Raw genomic sequence first — 23,441 nt, 5'->3', positions numbered from 1 at the left:
TTATACTTTCTTTGTTCAAGATTCATCTTAATTTCCATCCATAGTTGTTCTTTTGTTTCTTTCTTAGTGTCTCATATATATCAATTGGGACATCATTTTATAATTTGTTGAAATTAATTGAAATAGTATAAATCACTATTCCACAATATCTCTTATCATTTAAATATTGCTTTCACAACTACAACCTATCGGCATACCCCTTGCACCTTTTATGGTGCAACTGCTAGTTACAATACATGCAACTCTTGGAACCTCTTACAATACATGCCTGAGGTTGATGGATGGAAAGGACCCATGACACCTCTTCTTGAAATGCCAAATACCAAGGAATATCAATAGCTGGGAACTCTTCTCAATACTTTCCACTATTTGGAGTCAAAATTCATGGACCATTTGTGAAGCAAAAGTAGCAGACATGTCTAGATTGTGGGTCGTGTCTTCCCTAATGCTTCCAATGGAGCCCATGGTTGCTACATTGATTCTCTTATCAATGATTTTTGTGTCACATGGCTCAACTCATGTCCTCCCTCATAATTCTTTATATTTCCTTTGGCACCATGGTCAGAACCTCCTGCCATCAAATGGAGACTTTGTGTAAGAACCATGTCCTAATCAAACATGTCACATTATAGAAGAATGAAAAAAATACAAAATAGAAACCAATCACAACCAAAATTGAATTTCAAGACCTTATTCACTATCCATTAACTAATAAGATAAATATGATTAGTTTATCAACAAATTTAGCATAACACTAAGGTGTTGATATATATTGCATGACCATTATATTGTATAAACTATGGTATTGAATTACAATGTATGCCCATCTTATACATAAGGAAAAGTACATCTCAATATTTTAGGATTACATTACTCAATAATCATAGATTTATCAATTGAATGTTACCATGCATCATCACTAAGATGAAAAGTACAAGACCATCAAAATGGTTACTAAAACGTGTCATGTGTCCTTCAATGTATTTAGTCTCCAAAGTCATTAGATGTCATCCATCTTCTATCTAAGAAGGAAGTGTGGCCCAGTCACTTTTACCTCACCAACCATAGAGTGTTTACTCCCATGGGATTCTTCCTAGCATGAAGAATGCCCAGACCCTAGCATGAGAACCCTAGCTTCTCAGAACAAAATGGATCAGATGGAACTAGTGCAGCCGTGAAACATACTACATGTAACCATATGCCTATTATCCTAATCACAAAATATAATAGAAAAAACAAAAGAGCACTATACATCTACACATATGTAATGAAATAAAAATTGTAACACATCTACCCACATGTACATTTCTTTTAAATAAATCATATCTACACATATGCAAGAAAATTTGAGCATAGTCACACAGATACTAAATTTCGAAATAACATACTTAAATGCAATACAAAATGGCCTGGCCAAGCACAAAATTTGTTAGCATTACCAAAAAGAAAGACAAAATGTAATGAATCTTACTTTTCAAAATCTAACAGGTTGAGAGAAGTAAAAACCTAATGCATCCATCTCCACCCTCTATTTTGCCACATTTCACCCTTCCATAAAAAATATAAACATCAAATACTAGGACTAGTCATTAAGAATTTATAACTAACACTATCATTTAGTACTCATCAACCTCATTTTTTTTTAATAAGTTTTAGTATTTCCTAATTTAGGAGGCAATATCACTTAAATCAGTACATAGACTAGTAAACATTACCCATAATACAAAGTATTGGATCCTTTTAACAATAGTAAGGAACCTAAAAGCTGCCTACTATAATGTTTAGTTTTCTTTGTACAAATTCTCCCCATGTCAATGATATTACTATGGGTGATTATTGAAGATATATGATCAGATCATTATCATGATGATATGTTACATTCGTGACTATGTTTGTCATTGATGTCAACATAGTAGTTTTCTATGGTATATGACAAAAGAATAGTGGAAAGATCAAGTTGGTAAAGATAGATCATTGAATACATTTAGTAGTGAGGTTAAAGAGAGATACTACTAAATTTCTAGTATATGTAGCTAACCTTGGAAGCATAAGATATTAAGTTTGGAAGAAGTTATGCAAGTTTTGGTAAAGACTGTTATGAGATAGAGTTTATAGAGGCATGTTCTTGTAAACTTTTTATATCTCTTAGAAGATTTTTTATTCTGAGAATTTGAAGTTAAAGATGTGAAGAAGAATGTTTTTGATAACATGGTTAAGTTCACTCATCATAATGATATGTGTACAAAAAGATGTTCATGTTGCAAGGAGAAAGATTAATGTTATCACTACGTGTAATGTGTTCTTAATGTGGTCCTATAATAATTGATTGAGATGGTGTAACAACCAACTAATGAAATTGTTTCATGGATTATATACAAAGGAAGGATATTTTCCTTTATCATAAGTGTGGCTATATGGAAGAGAAGTAATTGTAAATAGCACAAAGAGCAAAATGCGAACTTGAGTAGAGTAGAGCGAAAGGGAAGGAAACTTCATTACCAAGGTTTTATTGAGTGATCTGAAGTTGGATACTTGCATCCAAGGTTCATGAATTAGTCTACAAGGTCTGGCAGTGATTGGTCCAGTTGACAACATAGAGGAAAGAAGTTTGAAGTATAGTCCATACAATTATTCTATAAGGAATAATTGAGAGATCAGTTGGATAGTGAGTTCTATGGTCTTACCCCAAAAGTTGTTTGGAAAATGGGTCCTTCTATCTTCTACAACTCCTAACAAGGTTGGAATCTTCTAACAAAGATTCAAAATCTCCTAACAAGGACTCATATGTACTACATGTTGTAATAGACTCCTAATAGGTTCCATCCTCTAACAAGGAATATTTATATTAGTACATCATCTTATGGGCATCATTCCCACCAGGGTTTTCCCTCTCATCAAGGGTTGCCCTAGTTAACATATGGTGTAATTGTTTGTGTGCATCTTGTTATGGTTGTTGTTTACTTTGATTGAATGGATAAGATTATTTAAGGTTGATAAATGTTTTAATTATTGGATAACTAATTCAACATCCTCCCCCCCACCCCCATACTCAGTTATCTTGGGGGACTATTATTTCTAACAATTGGTATTAGAGCGTTAGGTCCTTGAAGATAAAGTTTAACAATTTGGGAGATCCATGGAAAGCATGTTCAAGAAAGATAGTCCAAAGTTTGATGGAACAAATAATCACAATTGGAAGGAAAAGATGAAGACACGTCTATTGTGTATGGGTCCAAGATATTGGATCTTGACAAAATCATCAAAGATAGTCATTGATGAAAAAGATTTGGAAACTTGTACTAAGGAAAAAAGAGATCTGTTTATGTGCAACATGAGAGCTGGAGAAGCACTATTGATTACACTTCCTAAAATTGAATACAATTAGGTCAAGTTACTTGTTGCTTCACGTTTGATTTGGAAATCTTTGGAAACTAGGTTTGAAGGTGATGAACATTCTAAGAAATTGAGGCTACAAAGTTGGATTTGTGCATTTCAAGATGCTAAAATGATGGAAGGTGAATCAGTAAGAACATATGTAGATAGAATATCAAAAATTATTGTACATATTAAATCTCAAGGAGGAACCAAAGAAGATGATGAGATTATATGGAAGATATTGAAGAGCTTAACACCACCATTTAAGTCAGTAGCTCAAATGATACAGTTGTTGATATCTTGTACCAAAGATTTCACAAAGGAGACATTACTTAGAAGACTTGAAGTAGTTGAGAATGAGCTTAGATAGTGTGAAGAGTTGACCAAAATAGAAACAACTTTCAGTGCCTTGAATATTTGACCTATTTTATCAAGGAGCACAAGTGCTAGAGAAGACTTTGCTAGTAGCAGCAGATCTGATGAGGATAGAAAGATTAAAGAAGGAGTAGCCCTTCTATTAAGAAGAGAAAAATATGCTAAGAAAATATTTAAATGTTGGACTTGTAATGAATTTGGTCATTATACATCTAAGTGTCCTAAAAGAGAGAAATAGTATATAGGAAATTTCAAACCTAGAAGAGATAGAGAATGTTTGTATGCAAATGAAGAAGATGATTCTGATGAACAAGTAGTAAGTGCTAGTGATAATAAAATTGGAGTTGTAGATATTAAAGAAGAAAGTCCAAAGAAAGTAGTTGTGATGTCACAAGTTGAAAAAGAAATCTAATTGGATAATTGATAGTGGTTGTTCACATCATAAAACTAGTGATATGACCAAGTTTGTTGAATTCAAGAGTTAGGATGGAGGCATTATCAGAGTTGGAAATAGTGCAACATGCCAAGTTAAAGGTATTGGATCTATAACTCTTGATGGTAAAACTAACACTGAGGATGTAATTAGACAACTAGTGGATAAAGGTTATTAGTTGTAGTTCACTAGTAAAGACATGCATGATCAGAGAAGAACATGGAAAGGTAAATTGAACAGGAACCAGATCTAGAGGTAATATATTTCAATTGAGTCCTATTGAAATGACATGTTTGGTTGCAAAGGTAGATCACACTTGGTTATGGCATAAGATATTTTTTCATATAAACTTTGACAGTATTGTAAAGACCAGTAGTATGTTTGTAGTTGAAGATTTTCCTAAGATTGTCAAACCTACTAACATAATTTGCAAGGAGTGTGTTTTGGCAAAGCATAACAGAACTTTTCCCAGCAGGAAGTTTATTGCTACAACAAAATTGGAGATTTTATAGACAAATCTTAGTGGTCCTATGAATACTAAAGGTTCTATGGTGAAATTTATTTGATAAATTTAGTTGATGACTTTTCTAGAATGATGTGGGTTGCATTTCTTAAAGAAAAATATGAGGCATTTGATAAGTTCAAGACATTCAAGAATAGAGTTAATAATGAATTAGGCATGAAGAATGTTTAAGATCATATAGAAGATGAGAGTTTACTTCAAATGAGGTTAACATATTTTGTGAAGCTAATGGAATCAAAAGACATTTATGAGCTCTGAGAACCCCTAAACAAAATGGTATAGCTCAAAAAGAAGAAATGGATCAATAACATAAGTGACAAGAGCTATGTTAGCTAAGAATGACGTATCCAAGATGTTTTGGAGAGAAGCTATGAATACAATAGTCTACACTATGAATAGAGTATAGGTCAAGAAAGACACAAACAAGACCCTTTATGAACTATGGTTTGGTCACTCACCTACAGTTAAGTATTTTAGAATTTTTGGCAGTAAGTGTTATCAAAACAGATGATGATATTGGTAGGTTTGATGCTAGAAGTGATGATGGTATGTTTCTTGGTTATTAATTGAAAAGAAAGTCTTATAGATGTTATAATCTGAGAACTAAGACTATTATGGAAAGTGCAAATGTAAGAGTTGATGAGAAATTCAAGATACAAGAAAGAATAGTTGATTACAATTTAGATGATGATGTTGTTATTAAACGAAGGAATGATTAAGTATTCCTTGAGACTAACAATGATTTATAGAATGAAGGAGAGAGAACGTAGGAACAAAGCTTAGAAAATTTAAATAGAGCCAAGAGTTGAGATAACAACTCCTACTTTAGGTAAGAATATGACAAAGAATCATCCACCTGAGAAAATCATCAGAAGTAGAGATAAAAGTGTGATGAAACGAAGTAGAATCAATGAAGAACTATGTTTTATATCTCAAGTTGAACCTAAGAATGCAGATGAAGCATGCAAAGATGACCATTAGAAGCAATCTATGAAAGAGGAATTGGATCAGATATTAAAGAATAAGACAGAAATTGGTCCCCAGATCAATAGACAAGAATGTGATAAGAACTAAATGGGTATTCAGAAAAAAGATGAATGAACAAGGTGAAGTTGTAAGGAACATGGAAAGATTGGTATGTAAAGGTTACTTACAGTGAGAAGTAATAGACTATGATGAGACCTATGCTCCTATGGATAGAATAGAAGAAGGTTATTCTTAGCATATGTAGCATATAAGAAATTCAAAGTATATCAAATGGATGTCAAGTTAGCATTTCTAAATGGAGAAGTTGAAGAAGAGGTATAGATAGAACAACTTGAAGGTTGTCCTTTGACAAATGACAAGGACATAGTATGTAGACTAAAGAAAGCATTGTATGGCTTCAACAAAGCACCTAGAACCTAGTATGCAAGGTTGGACAAGAATTTGACAAAGCTTGGATATAGCAAAGGTATGGTAGATAGAAATATCTATTAGAAAGAAATTGATGATGGATTGATGATCTTGGTAATATTTGTTGATGATATCATATCTAGAGGAAATGATGATGAAAGTGACAAGTTTGTAGAAGAAATGAAGAAAGAATTTGAAATGAGTATGATAGGAGAAATGAAATATTTTTTAGGATTACAAATTATATAGGATAAAGAAGGAATCTTTCTTTCTCAGACTAAGTATTTGAAAGATTTACTGAAAAGGTTTGGTTTGGAAACATGTAAACCCATTGGAACACCTATGGTAACTTGACACAAGTTATCTACAAGGGCTGAGACAACTACTATTGAGTAGAAAAAGTACAAATCTATGATCGTAGGATTGCAATATCTGACTCACACAAGGCCACATATAGAAAATATAGTTGGAATTGTTACAAGATTCCAAGCTGATCCCAGAGAAGCACATTATATAGTAGTCAAAAGGATATTTAGATACCTAAAGGGAACACCAAAGATTGGATTTTGGTATGTTAAGTCTAATGATTTTACTTTATGTGCTTATACTAATGCTAATTGGTTAGGCATTATGGATGATAGAAAGAGGACTAGTGGTGAAGCCTTCTTTCTTAGAGGAAGATTGGTTTCTTGGCTAAGCAAGAAGTAGGATTGTACCTCACAAAGTATAGCAAAAAAAAATATGTTGCAACAAAAAAAAATTGTAATCAAGTTGTTTGAATGAAGCAAATGTTGAAGGATATAAGGATAGAAATCAATGAACCTATTGTCATACATTGTGACAACACAAGCACAATAAATATGTCTAAGAATCTAGTGTTGCATTCTAAGACCAAGCACATTTCTATCAAGTATCACATGTTGAGAAAGAAATTTGTAGAAAAGGAAATTATATTGGAGTATGTGAGCACTAAAGAGCATATTGCAAATATTTTCACTAAGCCTCTTCCCAAAGAGACTTTTGAGTATTTGTGAGGTATGTTAGGGGTTATGCCCCTTCCTACATTAGAGTAAAAGATGCAAGAGTGCATCAGTCTAGTGTAACAGAGCACTATTATTTTTCTAGACTAAATGTTGATGCTTCCTATATGGGGGAGTATCTATGATGGATAGATTCATCTAGGACTCTTATTGGATGTTTTTTTTGAATAGTGTCTTTGGACACTTGAGGTGAGTAAGAATCAGTTGTTGTAGAGTTTGATGGTTATTGAAACCTTTGACATTGATGTCAATGGGGGAGAAGTTTAGCATGAAAAACAATTTGAGTACATTGAAGGGAGAAGTATAGTATGGAAAATAGTTTGATGTAAAGGACATTGAGGTATATCAATGGGGGAGAATGATTGATGAAGAGGATTTGAAAAGAAAGGTTAATAGTCTTTTGCAGTTGGTATTCTTGGAACTAGATGTTTTTTTATCTATGTTGTCATCAATGCCAAAGGGGGAGATTATTGGAAGCATGAATGTCAATGATATTCCTATGGGAGAGTATTGTATAATTATGATACAATCATTATCATGATGATATGTTACATTCATGACTGTATTTGGCATTGATGTCCACATAGAAATTTTTTGTGGTATCTAATAGAAGAACAATGGAAAGATCAAGTTGGCATAGACAAATCATTGAGTACATTAAATAGTTAGGTTAAAGAGAGATGCTACTAAGTGTCTAGTATATGTAGCTAACCTCAAAAGCATAAAATATTAAGTTTGGAAGAAGTTATGCAAGTTTTAGTAAAGATTGTTCTGAGATAGAGTTTATTGAGGCATGTTCTAGTAACCTTGTTATATTTCTTAGCATAGTTGTTATTTTGAGAAGCCAAAGTTAAAGATGTCAAGAAGACATGTTGTTGATGGTGTGGTTAAGTTTTCTCATCATAATGATACATATAGGGAAAGATATTCAAGATATAAGGTGAAAGATTAATGTTATCACTAAGTCTAACATGTTATTAATGTGCTCCTATAATAATTAATTAAGAAGGTAACCGTCAGCTCAAGGAATTTTTTTATGGATTTGATATAAAGGAAGGACATTTTCCTTTATCATAAGTTTGGCTATATGGAAGAGAAGTAATTATAAGTAGTAAAAAGAGTAGAATATGAAGTTGAGAAGAGTAGAGTAGAAGTGAAGAAAACTTTATTGCTGAGGTTTTATTGAGTGATCTGAAGTTGGATACTTGGATCCAAGGTGTGTGACATGGTCTACAAGGTCTGATAGGTTGGATACGATAGAGGAAAAGTGTTTGAAGCATAGTACATACAATTATTCTACAAGGAATAGTTGAGAGATCAGTTGGATAATAAGTTCAGTGGTCTTGCCCCAAAAGCTATTTAGAAAATGGGTCCTTCTATCTTTTACAACTCCTAACAGGGTTGGAAGCTTCTAACAAGGATTCAAAATCTCTTAACAAGGATCATATGTACTAAATGTTGTAATAGAATCCTAACATGGTCCATCCTCTAACAAGGAATATTTATATTAGTACATCATCTTATGGGCATCATTCCCACAAGGGTTTTCCCTCTGATCAAGGGTTTCCCTAGTTAGCATATCTAGTGTAATTGTCTATGTGCATCTTGTTATGGTTGTTCTTTACTTTGGTTGAATGGATAGGATTGTTTAAGGTTGATAAATGTTTTAATTATTGGATAACTAATTCACCCCCCCTGCCCAGTTATCTTGGTGGACTATTATTTCTAACATCACTATGACAAGACTAAATGTTCTCATCAAGACCCTTGTAATACTAAAGTTTAGATATTTGAAACACAATATGTGTGACATAGTAATATAGTGGTAAAATAAATATTCATTAAGGGATTTGATTGCAACAATAGTATAAGAGTATGGAGATTTAACACAAAGAAAAAGTCCATTTTCATCATATCATTGTATGTGGATTTTTGATCTATAGTAGTGTTTTTGGAAGTTATAGACAATACCAACACAAGGTATTTTGAACATGTAGCAACATAAATTGTAAGCCTATAGCTATTACATTAATATAGCAATGTTAAATACATGGTTACTAACCACAAAAGCAAAACAATACAAAGATTTCATGAAATTGGTATAACAACAATCCAATACAGCTCACATAATTTCCTTTCCTCAAATCCCCATAATAGGGGAAGAATAGAATACAATTTAGATATTTTCCTCATAAAATCTGTGGAAGTATGTTTGGTGTTTTAAAATAAACAACTAAGTTAGTCTTGTTAATAAAAAGGTTTACTCACATTCCCATTCAAATGTCTAACGATTATATGGTAAGTGGACTTGAAAAGAGCAACCCATTGGAGTATATGGTTGTGGATGTTTTAGATATCCTACAACTAGCCAAAAATGAAAGCCTAAGGGTAAAGAAGACTATATTTATTCTCAGTCACTAGTGAAAAAAGGCATAGCTCAAACTCATTGCAACCCATATGCAATCAAGAAAGAAATAGTGTATAAGAAAAATAGAAAATATTTCCTAATTTGCAGCAGACCCAAACAAGGAAAACTCAATTAGAGAGTGCTACATTTTCCTTAGGTTTTAGCAGTCACCGTTGTTGGTACTTGTTAAATCTTTGAGTCAACTGGAATGGAGACTATGAGGTAGCTTCTCTTAACCATGCCCCTTCCTAGTGAACAACCTACATACAAGAATGATAATGTACAACTATGTTTCAAAATGAATATAACGTATTGAATGTTTAGTATCATACCTATAGATCTGACATTACTGTGTTGTTTGGTATTATTAAACAAATATTTTACATTTGATATTTGTACAAGGATCCTCACAATGTATCTATTTTTACAATAGCTTAAATTTACACTCATGTGATTGAATAAAAATATTACATTGACCTCTCCAAAGTGAAATAACATAATGCTTAAAATCCTTGCAAAAACAACTAGGTGACAAATATATAGTTACAAAAATCAAAATCTTTAGAGTTTTCCATGCATTGAATAAGTAACATGTGATTAACTAGCACTTAAAGGGGAACCTGAAAAATATGTTGTCCTTCGTGCTCAATCCAAACTCCCTCTGTCTACTTCCAAATTTTTCTCCTATTGGCATCACCCCCAAAGTAAAAATAATTATTATTTTTATAATATTAGATTTTTTTTGTACCTGACACAATTGCATTATTCTTTCCTTTTCCTAAATATGTGCATAGTATTGTTAGTTATTCCCTCATATGTGTAAGATGCTTCGGATGTAAAAAGAGAAAATAAAGATATATTTTCCCACCTTTGGTTATAAAAAACCTATCAATTAATGATGTCGTAAGTAAAATAATAATAGATTATCATAGTATAAAGGAATCTTTCATTAATAACCTCTCCATTATGTTTTAAACATTCAAGAATCAAATTAACACAAAATAGAATGCAACATTATTTAAGCATCTAATTCTTAAGTGGTGTGTGGGTGCAACTGTGAGATCCTTTTACTCATCCCCTTCTAAGAGGCTAACCCTCTTTACCTCAACCACACTCTCATCCCTTTGATCCTACAACCACTCAAACACTCATAACAAGCAATAAGTTAGTAATCCAAATAGTATATTTAAATACATCATTAAATATAATCATGAGTGGCATATATCATAGCATCATATAAAATGAAATGTGACACCACATAACATCCATCTGTGCATCAATTAATCACTAATCCACCCTCAAAAGAGAAACTAAGTTACAAACTTAGGAAATCAAGTTAAATATTTCTTAATTTTTCTTCAAACAAAAGGGTTGACCAGTCTAACATTGACTCAATCATCATATAAGCATCCAAATAAGCATTTTCAAGCATGTCGACAAGTGAGATGAAACATCCCTCCCCTCTAGGAAAAGGCATTGTCCTGATGTAAAATCACAACAAAAATAAGCATGCACACACATCCAAAATTGATATCTAGCTAAAATAAAACAAGCCATACAAAAATATGAGGAGAGGATTTCTATAAATCCTCCTCATCCTCCCAAGTGGAACTATATACACCAAATTACTCCCATTGGACCTTATACTAGAGGACGTCCCTGTCTCGTACCTTGACGATATGCTACTCAATGAATCAGGTGGGCTTAACTGCCATCACCCTGGATCATGTACCTTAAACACATGCTAGTCAAGCACATGAGATATCTCAAGATGATATGGCTTAAGCATCGACACATTGAAAAAATTATGAATGTGGGTGGAAGAAGGTGGCAAAGCAAGCTAATAAGAAACTAGGTTGATAACTTCTAAAACCTCAAAAAAGCCAACAAATCTCAGTGCAAACTTTGATCTGACAGTAGAATGTTTGATCTGACTACTTATAATTTGGTATTGCTAATTTTAGATCTCAATTTATTCCATCTTGATCCTTTATAATCTAATATGAAATTGATGTATCCTCGATCCTCTATTCTACAAATTGATTCTGTAATTCTATCCTTCTAAGTCACCTTGAATTTATACTGATCAATTCACCCCTTTCAATTCCTTTAAATCTTTGCTAGCATCAGCTCCTCACATACATTCTCTAATTCTCTCTCTCATACTTTAATTATGGGGCTTCATCTCCCTTTAAAAATACTTTGGTGGTTTAGGGTTAGGTATGAATCTACGATTGAGATTCATTCATTTTTTCCTACTCAATTCCTTCAATTTTTTTGATTGGTTGCATGTTGATCAATTAGGGAATCCAAACAGATTTGATCTTATCTTCAAAACTTCAAGATCTATCCATTAGTTGGTGCAAAAATGATTTACATAGTTGTTTGTGCCATCATAAACAACTAGATCCATTCTTTGTTACTCAACACTTGATAATACTGATGCTCAACACATATTGTAATTCTATCTAACTCGGCACTTGAACTTTCTCTACATCTATTGTTCACTTAGCACTTGAATTGCTTGGCACTTACTATTTACTCAGCACTTTATTTACTCAGCATCTATACATATTATACTTGGCATATGTTACTAGTTGGGCATGAACTTAGTAAAAAGCTTAATTGTGTTGACACTCAATTATCAAAACCAATTTGAGATCAACAATTTTTCCAACCCTTCATGGTTGTGAAAATATATCCTATTCTAGTACTTAAGTACACCATCATCATCAAAAGAGTAATTAACAAATCTTGAATTAGAGGCATCGGTGTCCAATACTGACTTCACCTATTCGTAATGGGTATCTCCAAGAAGGTATTGAAGAATATACTCTCTCATATGAGTTCAAGATGTAGTGATAGTGGTGATATGACTTCTATAATTAAGTGCATCTGCTACCCTTTTCTCTTTTCCTTTAATATACTCAATTCCAAAATTGTATTCACTGAGGAATTCAAGCCACTACCTCTGCTTGGCATTCAGATTAGGTTGAATGAAAATATACCTCAACCCCATATGATCAGTTTTAAGCTCAAATGGCTTCCCAAACAAGTAATGTCACCACGTCTGCAATGCATGTACTATCGTAGCTAGTTCTAAATCATGAGGAACATAGTTTAGTTCATGCAATTTGAGCTTCCTAGATTCGTAGGCAACAACCTTACTATCTTACATTAATAAACCCTCAAGCCCATCTCCTAAAGCATCTATTGTGGCAAAAAAGTGTCCATTAGGATTTGGTATAATCAAGATCAAAGCGGTGGTAAGCCTTTGCTTAAGCAACTGAAGGGCTTTCTCATATGCTTTTGTCCACTCAAACCTTTTGCCCTTTTCCTAGAGAGATGTGATTGGTACTACTATGCTAGAAAATCCCTCAACAAATTTCCTATAATACCTAGCAAGACCCATAAAACTCCTAACTTCACTTATGTTCTATAGAGTTGGCAATTGAAGGATGGCTTTTATCTTTACAAATTCCACTGCTATGCCATCAGCCGATAAAATATGCCCTAGGTAGTGGATCTCTTTCTAATAAAATGAACACTCAGAGATCTTCCCGTACAATTTTCTCTCTCTCAGGTGCTCCAAGACTATATGCAAGTGTTATTCATGCTTTTATAAATTCTTGGATTATATCAAGATATCATCAATAGATATCTCCATGACTTTGTTGAGACAGTCTCTGAATACATTGTTCATCAGGTTCATGAAAGTAGCAGGCATGTTTGTCACTCCAAAAGGTAAGACTACAAAATCATAATGCCCATACCTAGTTCTAAATGTTGTCTTAGGTATGTCTTCATCCTAAATCTGAATTCAATGATATCCAGATCTCAAATCAATTTTAGAGAATACGGTTGCTCCCTTCATCTAATCAATAGTTCATCAATTCTTGGGAGAGGATATAAATTTTTTATGATCACCTTATTTAGCATGTGGTAATAAATGCACAACCTTAAGGTACCTTCCTTCTTCTTAATGAAAATTATAGGAGCTCCCAACGGTGATACACTAGGTCAAATGAAACCTTTATCCAAGAGTTCATGTAGCTAAGTGTTCAACACATACATTTCTATGGAAGTCATATGGTAAGGAACCTTTGAATGATGTCATGCTCCTGGCACAAGATTTATGGAGAAATTGAACTCCCTCTTAGAGGGTAGTTCAAGAAAATCATCTAGAAACATGTCTCTAAATTCCTACAAAATAGGATGATCCTCTAATCAAAGTGGAATATCTTCCAAATTCTTGACATGGACAACATATAACTGGCATCCCTTCCTCTTTGTTTTCTTCAATTGCATAGCTAAAAATTTTCTTCATTCAAATGATTGTTTGACACTATTTAGCATCACTGAGTGACCTGTGATATTGTGGCATTCGATCACCTTATCCTAACAATTAACTAAGGATTTATGTTTACTTAACTAGTTGATTCCTAGGATGACATCATATGAGCCCAAAGATGCTACATACAAGTTTAACTCTATTTGAAAGCTAGGGAGTTCCAACCCACTGCAAAATAAGCATTGTTCTACCCTATGTTCAGCCCTATTACCATATTCTATAGTCCAAGGTTCAGCCATAAAACTAGCCCTAATAGGTATCTTAGCTACTATATTGGGATCTACAAAACATTCAATAGCACTAGTATCTATAAGAATAGAAATAGGGTAACCAAATAGTGTACTAGTCATCTGTATAGGAGTGGCTTGAAAATTTGCTTGCCTATGATCAACTACAGCATGGATGTGGTGCTATGCTAGAAAGTCCCTCTTGTTAGATCATTATGGACACTTAGCAACAAAGTGGTTACCGCCACATACATAAAATCCTATCCTAGGGCCCCTCCTATCATCATTCCTATTCTTTTCACCCCTATCATTTACATTCCTTCTATTTCTATTTCTTTTATTTATATTGTTTTGATTCTTGTTATTGTTCCAATTTTTCTTATTCCTATTCTTGTTAGAATTGTCCTATCCCTTATCCTTCATGTTTTTGATTTGTTGTTTCTTTCCATTTCCTTTTTTCTTGTCATCCTAATACCCCCTATTATCCTTATAAGACTTGTTGTCTTGGAACTTCCTTTTATAGTTCTAGTTGGAAGATTTAGATGAGGAAGCATCCTTCAATCTCTATTCCTTCTTAAGAGCCTTATGCAGTGCAAAATCCATGGTCTCAGACTCCTACATTTTGATCTCATTGTATATCTCAAGTCATAAACCCATCACAAATTTTCAAGTTCTAAATAGCTCATCATGTTGATATTGAGGAACATACTTCACCAAATGACAAAGATGTTCATGGTATGTGTAACATTCATGTTCCCCTAAACTAACTTGTAGAAATTTGATTATTTCTTGTCATAGAATAGCTAAGGTAACCATTATTTGTGGAAAAGATGCAAAAAAATTTCCCACATTACCTCCCCATGCTGAAATTTCTTTTTAGCCATTGCACCATCCCACCAGGTAGCTACCTCACCCATCAGCTAAAATGTGGCCCAAATTATTCTAAATTTTCCTGTATAGTTTCACACCAAGAAATACTTCTCCATGTTGGTAATCCATGCCTCAACATCTTCCCCTAAAGCTCTACCATAAAATGTTAGTGAGGTCACTTTCTTGAGATCTTTTCTCAAGTCAGCTACTGTTTATAACCTATCAGTATTAATGAGAGCAATCTAACGGTCATCATCGACCTTCTGCTCTACCTCAGACCTCCTATGAGCCTCATCCAATAGATCATCCTCAAATTTATTCCTTAGTTCCTCCTCCTACTTATGTATGGCTCTAGAGTGTTGATCTTCATCATTCTTTATTGCCTCTTCGTTAGTTTTTCTACCTCGAGCCTCATGCTCTATGTTATAGATTCTTTGGCCTTGTTGCTATAAAAAAGGCTCTTGTTGGGTCAACAATGTCAATATCTAATCTAACCTCTCATTAGGTTCCTCAGCTCATGCACCACTACTAGACCCACCTCTATGATTAGCTATTCTGGCCATGGTGATAACTCAAACACTTGACACACATGGGTGCAAGTTAGCATGGTAGCCCAAGGCCTAGGATTTAAACATAGCTCTAATACCATATGTAAGAATGATGTCCTAATAAAAAATGCCACATCACATAAGAATAAAAAATGTGAAAGAGAAACCAATCACAACTAGAGTTGAAAAGTCAAGATCTCATTCGTTATCCATTAACTAATATGATAAAAACAATTAGTTTATTAACAAATTCAGTATAACACTAAGATGCTATTTTATATCGCATGAACATTACATCATATGAACTATGGTGTTGAATTACAATGTATGTTCATCTTATACATAAGGAAAAGTACATCTCAATATTTTAGGATTGCATTACTTAATAATTAGAGATCACATCAATGGAATGTTACTATTCATCATCTCTAAGATGAAAATTGCAAGACCATAAGAAAGGTTATCAAAAAAATTCATGTGTCCTTTAGTGTATCTAGTCTCCAAAGCCATCTAATGTCGTCCATCTACTATCTAAGACAGAAGCGTCACCTAGGTGCTTTTACCTCGCCAACCACAAAGTGTATACTCCCTCAAGATTCTTCTTGACATGTATAATTCCCTAACCCCATCACAAGAAGCCTAGCTTCCTAGAACAAGATGGATCAGATAGATCTGGTGTAGCCATGAAATATACTAGATACAACCATGTGCCTATTAGCCTAATCATAGAATATGGTATGGAAAAGAAAAAAAAACTACACATCTACACATATGTTGTAAAAGAAAAATTGTAACACATCTACCCACATATAAATTTATTTTAAATAAGCATATCTATACATATGCAACAAAAAGTGAGCATAGTCATGCATAGGCTATATGTCAGAACATGTTACTTAAATGCAATACAAAATGGCTTGGCCAAGCACAAAATTCATCAGTATTACCAAAAAGAGAGACAAAACATAATAAATCCTACTTTTCAGAATCTGATAGGTTGAGAGAAGCAAAACCTAATGCATCCATCTCCACCCTCCCTTTTGCCACATTTCACCCTTCCATAAAGGATATAAACATCAAATACTAGGACTAGTCATTAAGAATTTACAACTAACATAGTCATTTAGCACTCAACAACCTCATTTTTTTTTAATAAGTTTTAGTATTTCCTAATTTAGGAGGCAATATCTCTTAAATCAGTACATAGACCAATGAGCATTATCCATAATTTAGAGTATTGGATCCTTTTAACAAAAGTAAGGAACCTAATAGTTGTCTAGTGTAACATTTAGTTTTCTTTGTACAAATTATCCTCATCTCTTACTATGGAAACACTAAATGTTCTCATCAAGACCATCGTAATACTAAATTTTAGAGATTCAAAATACAATATGTATGCCACAACAATATAGTGGTAAAATAGAGATTCATTATGGCATTTGATTGCAACAATAGTATAATAGAGGCCAAGTCCATTTTGGTCACACCATTATATGTGGAGTTTTGGTCTACAGTAGTGTTTTTGGAAGTTATAGAAAACACCAACCCAAGGTATTTTGAACATGCAGCAACATAAATTGTGAGCCTACAACTAGCACATTAATATAGCAATGTTAAATATGTGGTTACTAAATGAAAAAAAAAAAAACAATATAGAGATTTCATGAAAATGGTATAACAACAGTCCAATACAAGTCACATAACTTACTTTCCTCAAAACCCCATAACAGAGGAAGAATAGAATACATCTTAGATATTTTCATCATGAAATATATAGAAGTATGATTGGTGTTTTAAAATAAGCAATTGGGTTAGTCTTATTAATAGAAAGGTTTACTCACATTTCCATTCAAATGTCTAACCATTATATGGTAAGTGGACTTGAAAAGAGCAACCCATTGGAGTACATGGTTGTGGATATTTTAGATATCCTATAGCCAGCCAAAAATAGGAGCCTAAGGGTGAAGAAGACTATATTTATTCCCAATCACTAGTGAAAGAAGGCATAGCTCAAACTCATTGCAACCCGTATGCAATCAAGAAAGAAATATCATGTAAGAAAACACAAAATCTTTCCTAATTTGTGGCAGATCCAAACAAGGAAAACTCAATCAAAGGGTGCTACATTTTCCTTAGGTTTTAATGGTCACCACTATTAGTGCTTGTTAAAGCTTTGAGTCAACTATAATGGAGACTACGAGGTAGCTTCTCTTAACCATGCCCCTTCCTGGTGAACAACCTATATACAAGAATGATAACATACAACTATGTTTCAAATAGAGGAAGCTTTCATCAATAACCTATCAATTAATGATGTAATAAGTAATATAACAATATATTATCATAGCATATAGGAAGCTTTCATCAATAACCTTTCCATTGTGTTTTAAACATTCAAGAATTAGATTAACACAAAATAGAATGCAACATTAATTAGGCATCTAATGTTAGAATAAATAATTAATTAATTGTTAATTATTTATTCTATTACTTAAGCTTACTTGGGTAAATGCATTTATTTAATATTTTGTATTTAATGCATGTAGTGGTTAGTTTTTGACAACACGGGAGTTTGTTCCCTTCTAGCATGTTCCACCTTTTGTGGATGTGTGCTGAGTTGTCATTCTTATCTTCTACCACCTTCCAGCTTTTTCTACAAGCTTCCTTGAGGTCTTTACAAGTGAGCTCTCCCTCTTTGTATTTTCAACATAACATAACATAAAGGCATTGTGCATATTGTAAATACATTTTCTTCTTGTGTTTGCACATATTGTCTCTCATGTCCATTTAGGGTTTTACCCTTGCTCCATGCTCTTCCTCTCCTTGGCTTCTCTTTGACAAGTTTTTGCATGTAGGTGACCTTGGGCATGTTTGAAGTTGACTTTCATCAACTCCAACATGGTATAAGAGCCTTCCTGTTGCAACTTGGTTGAAGAATTTTGAAGCCGTGATTTGAAGTCACAAAACCTAGTTTGTTTGTGCATTTTTTCTTCAAATCAGGGGATCAACAAATTTTTAGAGCACATTGGGGCAAAACGAACATCACCATTGGATCTAGAAGATCATTTGCAGTCAGGATTCATATAAAACTTGTCATTTTTGGAGATAGAGCTCCAGGAGGTAAAAAAAATTTGTTCAAGGGGCTTTCCATACAGATCGTACGGATGCATGGCGATTTAAAAAAAATTTAAAAAGGGGCATAGGGTGCACCATCGTGGCACCACCTAGCAGCCGCCTCGGGGCTGCCCCTGCCCAACTCCTTTGGTTGCGTCTGTAACTCTTCTACTTCAGTTTCTGCCCCACTCCGCTGTCACTGGCCCCCTCCTCCGCCTCCACTGTCTGCGCCGCTGCCCAGCCTCCACCATCGGCTGGAGCTCCGTGCCACCTCACCAGCTATTCAATTTTTGACGCCACTCTACCGCTAGTTTCCCTCAGCTCCAATTGCAGCCACCTCTGCCATCTACATGTCTGCTCCATCAGCCCACCCACTCAGCTTTTCTGCATAGTCAGTGCGCATTCTACGCGTGACACGTGGCGCAGGTGCCACGTGGCACCTGCTACATCAGCCTCTTGCCACGTGGCATCCACATGCCACTACCACGTGGCTTCTTTTTTTGTGGTGACAATCACATGGTCGTCAAATTTTTTGCAGTAAAATGATGACATCAGCATGTCATCAGCATCCTTCTTGCACCTCTCCTTCAGGGTCATTTTGGACCTACTCTTTATTTTTTGGCCATAACTTGAGCATACAGAGGTATTTTTCTGATCCAAAAGAAGCACCAAAAAGCTAGTTCTAAGATGGAGACTTTGGTGCAAGAATTTTTAGGTTTTGATGCCTTTTCATTGCCCATTTTTTTAGTTAAAGTTTGAAGTTATGTTTTTGACTCCAGCAAGCATATCTTTTGCATCCCATGCCCATTTTTTGAAAACTTTATATTTTTGGAAAGCTGGTTCTATCACCTTTTCAGAAATGTGGTCCTTTTCTTGATTTTTTTGCCCATTCTCTTTCTATCATAATTTTGGCATTTTTTTTCTATATGGTGGATATTTTGAGTGTTTTAGGCCTGAGGATCATTTTCCTGGCATGGTTTCTCTTTTTTTTAGTTGTACTTTGTTTTGTTGCAACTTGTTTTTAGTTTTGATCATTGTAGCTATCATTTTGAAGCACTTTTTTGTATGGCACTGAGATAAAGTGCCACTTTTGCATTCTGGGGATTATGAATGTTGTTTTGAGTCAGTTGTACATGCACTATTTTCATAAAGCACCATGGGGATGATAGTTGTTTGCTGTTTTAGGCATTCTCCCTTTGTCAAGTGAGTGTCCCTTCCATGACATTAGCCCCATGCAGAGTCTATTTGATCGTGTCTTTATAGGTGTCTATACCTCTTTCCCTCTCTCGTCGTTCTTGGTTCATTTGCAGGAGACTTTGGCCCACCTTCTCAGTTGCCTGTCATCACACCCCGTCTGCATTAAGGGGGGTCATGTTATTGTTCTAATGCATCCGTGGTTTGATGGTTCAATAGTGTGAACTATGTATTCAGTAGTTGATCCTATATACAAGGCGATTGCAGTGGCTGGCTACCTATGCATTTCAGTGAGATGGATCATCTACCATATAGACATGCTCGATTTGTGCCTTCTTCTTCCATGGAGGTTCTTCAGATCAACAATTTGGTAGATTTGTGGCTTCTTCATGCTTCAGTGATGCTTCTTCATGATCACTTCTTGTTCTTGTTTTAGGGGACATTTCCCTAGTTGGAGGCTTCTTCAGTTCTTCACTAGGTTACCTATTTTTGGGGGAGGGTTTTTCCCACGTGGTTTTCTCTCTTTCCCCACTTACAAAGTTTTCATTTTATTGCATTGTACTTGGGTACCTAAAATGGCCTCGTTTCCGAGACCCATTCTGCATTCATCTTAGTTTTGTGAGCTTAAGGCATTTCCCTAAGTTGCACTTAAGGGGGGGTATTAGAGTAAATAATTAATTAATTATTAATTATTTATTCTATTAATTAAGCTTACTTAGGGAAATGCATTTATTTAATATTTTGTATTTAATGCATGTAGTGGTTAGTTGTTGACAACACAGGAGTTTGTTCCCTTCTAGCATGTTCCACCTTTTGTGGATGTGTGCTGAGTTGTCATCCTTATCTTCTACCACCTTCTAGCTTGTTCTACAAGCTTCCTTGAGGTCTTTATAAGAAACCTCTCCCTCTTTGTATTTTCAACATAACATAACATAAAGGCATTGTGCATATTGTAAATACATTTTCTTCTTGTGTTTGCACATATTGTCTCTCATGTCTGTTTAGGGTTTTACCCTTGCTCCATGCTCTTCCTCTCCTTGGCTTCTCTTTGACAAGTTTTCGCATGCAGGTGATCTTGGGTGTCTTTGGAGTTGGCTTTCATCAACTCCAACATCTAATTCTTAAGTGGTGTGTGGGTGTGGTTGTAAGATCCCCTAACTCATCCCCTTCAGAGAGGCTAACCCTCTCTACCTCAACCACACTCTCGTACCTTCAAAACTACAACCACTCAAACACTTGCAATATATAACAAATTAGTAACTCAAATAGTATAATTAAATACATCATTAAATATAATCATGAGTGACATAACCTAACATCATATAAAAATGAAATGTGACACCACGTAACATCCATCTATGCATCAATTAATCATTAATCCATCCTTAGAAATGAAATTAAGTTACAAACTTATGAAATTAACTTAAATATTTTGTAATTATTGTCAAACAAAAGAGTCGACCAATCTAACTTTGTCTTGATCACCACATAAGGATCCAAATAAGCATGTCTATGCATGTTGACAAGAGAGACATGACACTTTGGCTTTGATCATTGAAGCTTCTTGACTGACCTTTATTTGGGCCATTCATCCTCCCATTGGAGTAACTAATGCATTGAATGACTTTCTACTAGAAGGATTCGAAGGGAGAATGATGGAGTTGAAACAAGAGCTTCTTCTAATGGGTTGGACGCTATAATTTCTTATCCTTTCACATTATTCAACCTACAGATTTCTAAGCCATTGTGGATAGAATTCTATGCTTGAGAGCCTGAGCAAAGGTGTGCCTATGATTGGGTGGCCCATTGCATTGGATCAATTTTATAATTCTAAGCTTTTGGAGGAGGAAGTCAGCATGAGCATCAATATTTTTAGGGGCATGGAGGGATAATTTGACAAAGTAAGGTGGAGAAGATTATGAGGTTGTTCATGGATGGCTACTTGGGAAGTGAGATGCAGAAAAGGGTGAGGCAACTGAGAGATATTGTGAGGATTGTAGTTTTTGCAGATGAAAATGCATGCAAGGCTTTGTCAATTGCCAACATTGATGACTTCGTAAATGAAGTAAATCTCTTGCTTTTGTTACCTCAATCCTATAGTCCATGAAGTAGTTTTTTTGTTTTTTTCGTGGGGATTTTTGTGTTTGGGATGTGGTATTAGTGAAGAGTCTTGTGATGAAATGAAACACTTTTATTAGTCCATGTCTTATCTATAAGACACAAAACTAATGTTTTTGGTTGTGGTTCAAAATTTAAATTTTTATAACTAAAGGCATGGAGTTAATATTTTTGGTTGTGGTTCACAAATTAATTTTTATACCTAAAGTCGTTGTATTCTTAAATTCCAAAATTAATTTATTTTAAAATAATTTCTACCCATTAACTCATTAATTTCGATTGACTTCCCCCATTTTTCTAGGGGTAAAATTAATATATTAATACAAAAATTTCTAAAAATTAAATTCCAAAAACTACTTCCAAACCTCTAGAATGTTGTTCATGTTGATTACAGTGTTGGAAACTTGCCTCTATGATAAAACTAATGATTCATGCCTCGATGAACACATCTCCAAGCATGGAGCAATCTCATTATCGAAAAAAAAAAATCACCAAATCAAATAACACATTTTCAAATCAACTCTACAAAAATATTTCAAACAAATCATTTCAAATTGACAATGTGGGAAGCTATGCAACATATTAATTTAAATCTATTCTTTTCCTCGGAGGCTTGAAAGAAATTTGAAAGTTGCACAACAAATTATTTCAAATCAATTTGTTTTAAGGATAGATTATTTTCAAATCCATTCATTTTTTCACATGCTTATGAGAGAAATTTGCAACCTTAACAAGAAAAAATCACAAAATTGTTGTAACCTCAGCAAAAAAAATACACAATTTACAAATTTGTAGAAAATATTGTTTCAAATCCAATTTTTTTCTCATAGGCCTAAGAGAAATATGCGACTTTTCAATGTGTTAGTTCATGTATTTTTTGGAGAGTCACCTTTATTTTGATTTCTATTTCCTTTAAAACCTTTGGTTTGATTTCCCCTTTAGCCTAAATTATCCTAAGTACATAACATACAAGTTTTCCTAAAGCTAAATATTTCTCTTAGCTTGTTGTTAGTCAAAACTTGTTCATTTAACCAAAGTTCTAAAATTTTGAACTTTCTAAACTATCGAACTTGTTGGAACTTTTGAACTCGCTGAACCACTTTGAACTTGGTTCAAACTAGTTGAAAATAGTTTGACACTTCAAGAGAATTCTCCTAAAGGATGAGCGAGACTAAGTAAAAACAAGTGTTAAAGCCAAGGGAGACTAAAAATCATGAATGTGAAAGTGGACCATGCTTTCCTCCAGATGATGTAAGCAAAGAAATGATAGCACATGGTTTAACGATAAAAAGGTCTATTATGATGAAGTTAATTTTATTTGAAATAATTAAATGGAAAGCTCCCTTAAAACAAGACTCAAGAAAATGACAAGGTAATTATGATGAAGTAAAAAGTTGTAAGGATGAAAGGATATTCATTTATGACAATTACTACAAAGAATCTTGGTGTAATAAATTGTTAGATAAGTAAA

The 23,441-nt window shown here is 34.0% G+C and overlaps 1 pseudogene; it reads left to right on the top strand.

The window, feature by feature from the left end:
* The first annotated feature begins 211 nt into the window (after positions 1-211).
* On the top strand, positions 212-21,959 carry LOC149577922 (UDP-glycosyltransferase 92A1-like; annotated as a pseudogene).
* Positions 21,960-23,441: the final 1,482 nt, after the last annotated feature.

Source organism: Cupressus sempervirens, chromosome 1 (assembly GCF_028749045.1).
Source record: "Cupressus sempervirens isolate cs-2001-9-10 chromosome 1, ASM2874904v1, whole genome shotgun sequence".
Taxonomy (NCBI): domain Eukaryota; kingdom Viridiplantae; phylum Streptophyta; class Pinopsida; order Cupressales; family Cupressaceae; genus Cupressus; species Cupressus sempervirens.
The sequence above is the reverse complement of the archived record's forward strand: the minus strand, read 5'-3'. Positions and strand labels throughout refer to the sequence as shown.